Below are 8,366 nucleotides of genomic sequence, written 5' to 3' on the forward strand. Positions count from 1 at the left end.
GAGGTTACTGGAGTGGGGTGGGTGGGGGTCTGGGCTAAATGAGTGACAGGCATTAAGGAGGGCACCTGTTGGGATGAGCATTGGGTGTTATATGTAAGTGATGAATCCCTAAAGTCTGCTCCTGAAACCAATACTATACCTTATGTTAACTAACATAAATTTAAGTTAAAAAATTTAAAAGGGGGGATCCCTGGGTGGCGCAGCGGTTTGGTGCCTGCCTTTGGCCCAGGGCGCGATCCTGGAGACCCGGGATCGAATCCCACATCGGGCTCCTGGTGCATGGAGCCTGCTTCTCCCTCTGCCTATGTCTCTGCCTCTCTCTCTCTATGTCTATCATGAATAAATAAATAAAATCTTAAAAAAAATAAATTAAAAAAAAAATTTAAAACGAATGAAGTACTGATACATGCTACAACATGGATAAATCTTGAAGACAGTTTGCTAAGTGAGAGAAACCAGACACAAAAGGCCACATATAGTATGGTTCTTTGTATACAAAATGTTCAGAACAGGCAAATCTACAGAGTCAGGCAGTAGATTTTCAGTCCCTGGTTGCCATGGTCCATACATAGGAAGAGGAATTAGGGAGTGACTGCTGGTAGTTACCAGACTCCTTTTGGAAGGCGCTGAAAATCTTCTGGGATTTGATGCACAACTCTGTGAATAGTCTAAAACCACTGAATCATACACCTTAATAGTGAACTTTATAGCATGCAAGTCATTTCTCAAATAAAAAGAATGTTAAGACCATTTAGATTATTTTATTTTTATTTATTTTTTAAATTTTTTTAGTAAGCTCTACACCCAACATGAGACTTGAAATCACAACCCCAAGATCAAGAGTCACATATTCTATGGACTGAGCCAGCCAGACACCCCTGCCACGACCATTTAAGAACAACTTGGGAGCATTTAGTTTTTTAATAGATATTTGTGTGCCTATGACCCACAGCCTCATTCCTGTGCATATACCTCTGATAATCAGATTCATAGGGACATATGCATGGGGATGTTCACTGTGTTTTTGACAGCAGGATGTCAAATAATCTAAATAATTACTTGAAATAATCTAAAAGTGTACGACTAGGGAAATAGATAAGTGAAATGTGGTGGATGTATGTTATCAACCACCGTGCAGCAGTTTGCAGCAATGAGCCAGATGGACATCTCACACTCTAAATAAATCATAGAAATAGTGTTGAGTTCAAAAATAAAAAGTAAAAAACAGAACAAGACCCATAGCAAGTGCCATTTATGTCAAATAAAAATACATAAATACAATATATTCTTCAATGATGCATGCAAATGCAAAAATACAGCATCTTAGAATGGCTGCCAGTGGCAAGAGTGAGAACTGGGAATAAAGACTCAAGATGAAGGAGGAAAATAATAAAATAAAATAGAAGCAGAGCCAAGGACATGCAAATGTTGATGATGTGCCATGAATGAGAAGCATAAATAACAACTCTCTGCCCTTGAGGTCTAAGGAGAGAAAGAGAAGAGGAGGACAAGAAGGAAGGATGAAGTGGGTAGAGGAGGGCAGAGAGAAGCTAGCTCAAATACACTCCAAAATATTAAGACATGTTATCTCTGGGAGGTGACATCATTTCTCTACTCTTAAAAAAAAAAGGAAGGGGGTATTTTTTTTTCTTTTATAAGGTTAAGAAATGGTAAAAGTCTTAGATGGCTTTTGAGTGACATTGAAGGGCACCTTGATGCTACAAACAGCCAAAGGATTATAACCAGTACCATTCCCTTATGTCGTTAAAATGTATTAAAAATGACTGCCCTGTGAAGTGTAACCCATCACTGCCTCTCTCCACTCTTATCAGCTCTGTTCTAACATAAAATTGACATTTTGAGCACTCAGAGAGTCACCAGTGACCTGGATCGTACTCAGCGGTAGTCAAACATTGTCATCCTGTGGAAAGAAAGGCATTCGATAGGTTTATGTCTAGTCTTACAATAAGGCCATGTTTCAAACGTCTCAGAAGTCGCTGAGAGGGGGCTCTCCAGGACCTAATTCAAAACCTGCTGGCAGAACTGGATGGGATAAACAAGTGTCAGGAATGGCAGAAATTCTCTTGGAGCACATCTTAGTAGCTCGCTTAGCTCTCTGCTGGGGTCCACCGATCACTACTCACAGATTCAACTCAGATCAAAGATCCGATACCATCAGTTTTAGGGGGCTCCAGATAAGGAACCCTGGATTTTGTGCTTTCTAGTATCTCATTATGTCAGCTTCGTGCCCAGTTCCATGACTTGGTACCCAGGTTCTTGCTACTACAATTCTATTTCATTTCTCCCTCTGGTACTCCAGTTCCCCTTGCTTCTGCAAGTCCTGCTCCCTAACCCTAGGTCTCATGACTTCTTAGTGCTGACTGGCTTTCTACCCCACCCTCGCAGAGCTGAATAACTTTCAGGTCTGGTTCAACCCACTCCTGGGTTCACAGACCTATAACAGGATGACAGACCTATACAAAAGATGGCAGGAGCAAGTGTGGCCCCAATGGGTCTCTGTCTGATGGAGGTTGGAGCCCCAAGTGAGTTGAGCCATGTGAAACATGCTAGGAACACAAAAGGTATGAGTTGGGCATAGGGGTAAGGGACACACTTTAATTAGTGTTTTGAGCAGGAAGAGAAAAGGGATAGGCCCACAGCTTCGGGCAGATGGTTAATGTTAACACATGGCAGATAGAAGCACTATTTTTACTTTTGCTATATTCTTCAACACGGTACCATAAAACTAGGGATAGGCATATATTATTCAAATTTTCAGAAAAGTGAAAAATAAAAGAGGTCAATTTTAGAAACTACAGATTGAGTAACAACTTACAGTTACAATAATAAAACGGTAACAATAATGAAACCCAACATGCATTGAGGCATTACAAGAGGAGCATGGTACTAACAGTTTTCCATAGAGTATCTCATTTTATCATCACATCAACCCCCTAAAGAACATGTTATTATCCTCATTTTACAGATGAGACTGAGGCTCGGAGAAGCTGAATAACTTGGCTTAGTTCACCATTAAAAATAGCCAGGCTTTCAGCCCAGGTGTGTTTAACACTAAACCTGTGCTGTCCAAATTCTAAAACAAATTGTTTCTGACTGTGTAGAAAATAAAGCGGTGTTTGTTAGGAGCCTACATGACTTGATTAACGGCCAATCATGGCAGACTAAATTTGAACCATTTTATTGGAAAATTATACCCACAAAGTTCAAGGGAGGCAAATGCTCTGCTTTGTCATTATGAAGAAGAAGAAAAGCAGCGTGGTGAACAACAGACCAAACAGACTTGTAGCTGGAATGATCGTTTCCTAAAAGTGCTGCTTAGTCAGTAAAACAAACCTACTCACGAGGAGGTTACAGTGCCCTGCTGAAGGACTCCGAATTTGCCTGGTCCCATTTAACAATCTTATCACAATTATTTGAATAAGATATGTATGGTATGTTTGTCAAATTGCAGAGGACACAATTATTATCTTAGATAACAGTGCAAAAATTCTTTCCCAAAAATCACATCGAGCTGGAATGATGAGTCACAATAGACAAGATGAAAATTATCAAGGAAAAAGATATAAAATCTTTTATTTAGGTCACTAACACCTTTTAGGACTACCTTAGAGAGAAGCAGCCAAACAGCCTTCCTGTGACAAATGCTAGAGATGTATAGTTAGCTACATATTCAATCTGATGATACGATTGTTAAATGTAAAATAAGTCCAGGACAGTGTTAATAGTGTCAGGTTAAACAGGCACTATTCCTTCTACCCTTGGCATTGGACAAGCAATTTGGGTTCTAGAAATATTTTTTGAATGGGTTGTTTCAGTTATCTGTTGGCATAAAGAAACCATTCGAACGTAGTAGCTTAATAAATGTTATCCTTATCTCTCAGGATTCTGTGTGTTGATTGGTCTCAGTCCTGTGGTTCTTCTCTTGATTTTGCTCAGTAACTCTTGCAGTTGCAGTCAGTTGGCAGCTGGGGCTGAAGTACTCTGGAGGCCGTTGGGCAGGAACATTCAAGATGGCCTCATCACTTCCAGAGCTGACTCCTCTGTTTTCCATGCGGCATCTTATCCTCCTGGGCCTTTCCTCCCCAGCAGGGCAGCCAGACTTCTTAACACATTGTCTAGCTTCCGAGAGCACAAAGACGCTAGGTGTCAGGCTTTCTCAAGGCTTAGGACCAAAACTGTGGCACAGTCACTTCTGCGCATCCAATGTAGGTCAAAGGACAGCCCAAAATTCAAGATGACAGGGACCACACAAGAACTTAAACACCAGGAGGCGTCATTTACTGGAGGCCATCATTGGAGTCCACTGGAGGAGGACAATGAGGTTTGTAAGGAATTTTATTTTAAAATTTATATATAATGTGAGAGACAAATGCGTTTGGGGATTTTAGCACAGACATGATGTTTTATAAGTGCACAAGAGTTGTTTCCAAATTTTGGGAGGACTGCGTACAGAAGATGGCTTAAATATCCTGTATAGCTCCAGGGAATGGGATTAGAACTGCAGGTAGGTTTCAACTCAACTGCTAAGTATCCAGTCATCAGGGGAATGGAGAGAAGCTTCTGTTGAAGCAGGAAGTCACACTAGAGAGCCTCCAAGGCCCGCTTCAGCCTCAAACGCTAAGCTGCTAATTACAGGCCTCCTCCTGTTCATTATTTCTTGGTATATTAGTTCTAGCTCCTTGGACAGATTTTAAATTGAAGAAGCTGGACAAGAATTAAATAAATAAAAATATTTCTGGACTAGCTTCTAGCATTAACTCTACCAGTAGTCAGCTGCTGTATGACTTTGGGTAAATCGGTTAATGTCTCTGGGCCTCAATTTCTCCAACTAGAAAAGGAGGGGTTTGGGTTGTAACTTCCCTCCTAGGGCAAAGTGAGGATGATAAACAGCAACATGGATTGAGTTACTTTGAGAATGCAGTAGGAATGAAAGTAGATAAAGTACTTGAGATAGTGAGTGGCCTATTGTCTTAATAGTGCTTAATAAATATTAGCTCTTGTTAGCTCCATCATGATGATGGTGATGACGGGGGTGATGATTCTATGATTTCCACATATACAATAAAATCTTGAATTACATTAGACCTTCACTCCTTTTGCTCTGCTGAGCAGCGATCGGGAAGTGACTCATAATTACTGGTCTAAGTGTTCTCACCAGGTAACCGGGTGCCCACCACACCCTTGTAAAGGGCAAACCCTTGGTTAATAATAGAATTCAATCTGAAATGGTTTGGGCAACAAATGTGTTCTCTTGCTCCATGTCAGCAGAGGGAGCCAAAGAAAAGGAACAAACCCTTTCTTAGATGAGGTGCCAACAACAAGACAGATCAGGGACTTTAAGAGAAGGGGCTTTATTCACCCTCCCCACCCTCATTTTATAGATTGTGAAACAGGCCAGTGAAGGAGAGGGGACTTCCCAAGGTTACCAAGTAAGGTTCTAAGAGAAGCAAGTCCTGGTTCCTGGGTCTTTGATTCGCAGTCCTCCTCAGGCTACCATATTGCTTTCTTGGTCTTCAAGGAAATCAGCTACTAACTGCAGCTTCAGTGTTCTCATTTGCCTGACTTATCTGACAGCATAGCCTCTGGGTTCAAATCCTGGCTCTGCTCCATACTAACTGTGTGACCATGAGCAAGTTACACAGCCTCTCCAGGATTCAGAATTATATATATATTTTAAATGGTTATGTATTGCAAAAGGTTTGGGGGAGGAGCAAATAAAATAATGTAATAAAATGTCTTGTAAGGCATTTCATGCCTTGAACGTGTGAGGTGCCTTAATGGATATGAACACCATTTTTGTCAAAAGAATTTTATCTACATGAATTGAAAATGGATAATGTAGGTCCCAGATTCAGATGCTTCCAGGAGCTAGCCATTTAAATAAATCTGTCTGGGTATACAACAACAGGGACTTCTAGGGACTGTTGTCCTAGACAAACCACAGAGTTCATGGCCATGGGAGACAACCTTCACCAGGAGGAAATTCAAGCCCACTGTTGTCAGATCTTCTGACATGTTGAGAGAAACTGAAAACCTGGATTTTTATGTGCAAATTTCTGATTTTCAAAAATATTGCACAGGCCAAATAAAATCCAGGCCAGCAGCTTGTTAATTTAAAGTTAATTTTAGAGCGCCATATGCAGCAGACACACAACACACTAGAATTGAGAAACTCAGCCCAATAAATGCAGAGGAAGATATTATGTCTCTCATTTGGAGTGCCAATAATATGAACCCACAGGAATGTTTTTCTAAGGACCTTACTCAGCAAACACACTGAACCCCCGAGGATTATTTTGCAGTCTCTAGAATATCCTCCAGCTTTTCTTGGGGACTTCATATTCTCTGCCCACTCCATGGCTGATGCCATTTGAGTTGCCAGAGTCTTCCAGCCTGACTATAAATTATACATTCCACACTGACATATTTTTTCTTTACAAGGTAGAAAATAACATCTCACAATTTTATACATAACGTTCATTTTTATTTAACAGATACCTTCATTAGATATTCATTGGAAAGAGGCTCATTGTGAGCAGCAACTAGATGAGGGGAAAGGGGTTGAGTATCCAGAATTTTGAATACCATGTTGCCAGTGCACCTGAGGAATATGGTATACCAAACTTCTGGTACACCTGCAGAATAATGATCATTTTGTTCCAGTCAACAACAACAAAATAAATTGTAGGCACATCAGAATAGGAAAGAGAGAATGTAACAGTAAATAAAAATGAAAAAAAAGGGGGGAGGTGTCAACTAGTAGAGAAGTTCAATCCCGCACTGATTAAAGATCCTTGAGTAGTTCCCACTCTCCTACTCTTCAGCCCTATGGTTTATGCCCGATTTCCGGAGAATGTCTCCACCACTCTCTCCCTTCCTTTGGGAGAAGAAAGGCTGATTGGGAAAAGTTAAGTTTCCATCATTTCACTGAATTGCAAAATGTACTCAGCCTGATAGTTTTATTTATAGGGTTGGTGCCTTTCAAGCTACCTTTCTGGAGATTGTGGCAAGATACTGCCCTGAGTGTAATCTTTTGTGTAAAGCAGAGGTTTCCGATGAGCATGCCAAATGTGATTAGGTTGACTTGGTTATATCAGAATTTGCTTCAATACTGTAAAGAAGCTGTTCAAAAACCAGCCCAAGAATATTAAGAAACAGTGCCGGGTCAATGGGAATGACACCAAGTTAATGAAAGGAGGAGACAGTGAAGCCCCAGTGGCTGAGATGGGGGCTGAGTGAGACTACTTTGGAGAGTGCTGGGGGGATCCTGTGGTCCAGAGGTGCAGGTCAAGTGAGCAGGGGAAACCAGGGCCCTAGGGAGAGAGACAATGTGCCCTTCCCTCCCCCACTCATTTTAATATGGAAAAGCCAGTGCGATGCTAGAAGAGATTAAAAAGAATTTTACATTAAAACGTGAGTCTAATTTTCATGAGCCAGCAGAGAGTAGTGGAAATAACACTGGGGGCCGAGCTCTCTGGCTTGCTGACTCTGGGGCCTCGGGCAAGCTGCTTTACCTCCTTGGGTTTTAATTTTACAATTCCTGAAATGAAAGATTTAGAAGATAAAAATCGAAAGACTCTTCCAAATCTTATATTATACAGTCAGCCATGTTCCCGCAGCATTTTATTGGGAAAAATTTGAAGTCTATAGAAAAAAAAAAAAGAGCTAACATCCATATAGTCTGCATCTAGTTTCACCAATTGTGAACATTTTGCTGCGTTTGCTTTAACTTAGTGTTTCTGCCTGCCTATCTATCTCCTACCATCTATCAATCATCTGTCCATCCATAGAGCCACAATATCATAATCACATCTAAGAAAAATGACAGTAATTCCATATACTTTACTATCCAACTTGAATTCATATCTCTAATTGTACCAAATTCTTGCACTCGATTAGGTCTTTAGCCTTTGACATTTTAAGATATTGAACAGTGCTTCTCTCTTTTTTTTTTTTTCTTTTTTGAAATTTATTTACCTCATTTTCTGGGCAGTCCAATCATTTTGAAGAATGTGTCACACATTCTGGACATGACTGTTTTCTTGCTGTGAAATTTTGCATGTTCCTCTATACCTCTGTTTTCTGCATGCTCTGAGTTAGGTCTGGTGACTTGTCAGACTCAGGTTAAACACCTCCAGCAAGAATGCTTCATGGGCAACTTTGTGTTCGCCATGTCGCATCCCATCAGGAGCTACTTCATGTCAGGCTGTCTCATATTTGTAATTTTACGTTTGATCCCTTGGCTAAGATGGTGATAACCAGCTCTCTCCAAAGTCAAGGTGCATTTTTTCCTCCTTTGTCATTAGTAATCTGTGGGATAACATTTTGGTGTCATGTGAACAAGC

Source organism: Canis lupus, chromosome 30, assembly GCF_003254725.2.
Source record: "Canis lupus dingo isolate Sandy chromosome 30, ASM325472v2, whole genome shotgun sequence".
Taxonomy (NCBI): Eukaryota; Metazoa; Chordata; class Mammalia; order Carnivora; family Canidae; genus Canis; species Canis lupus.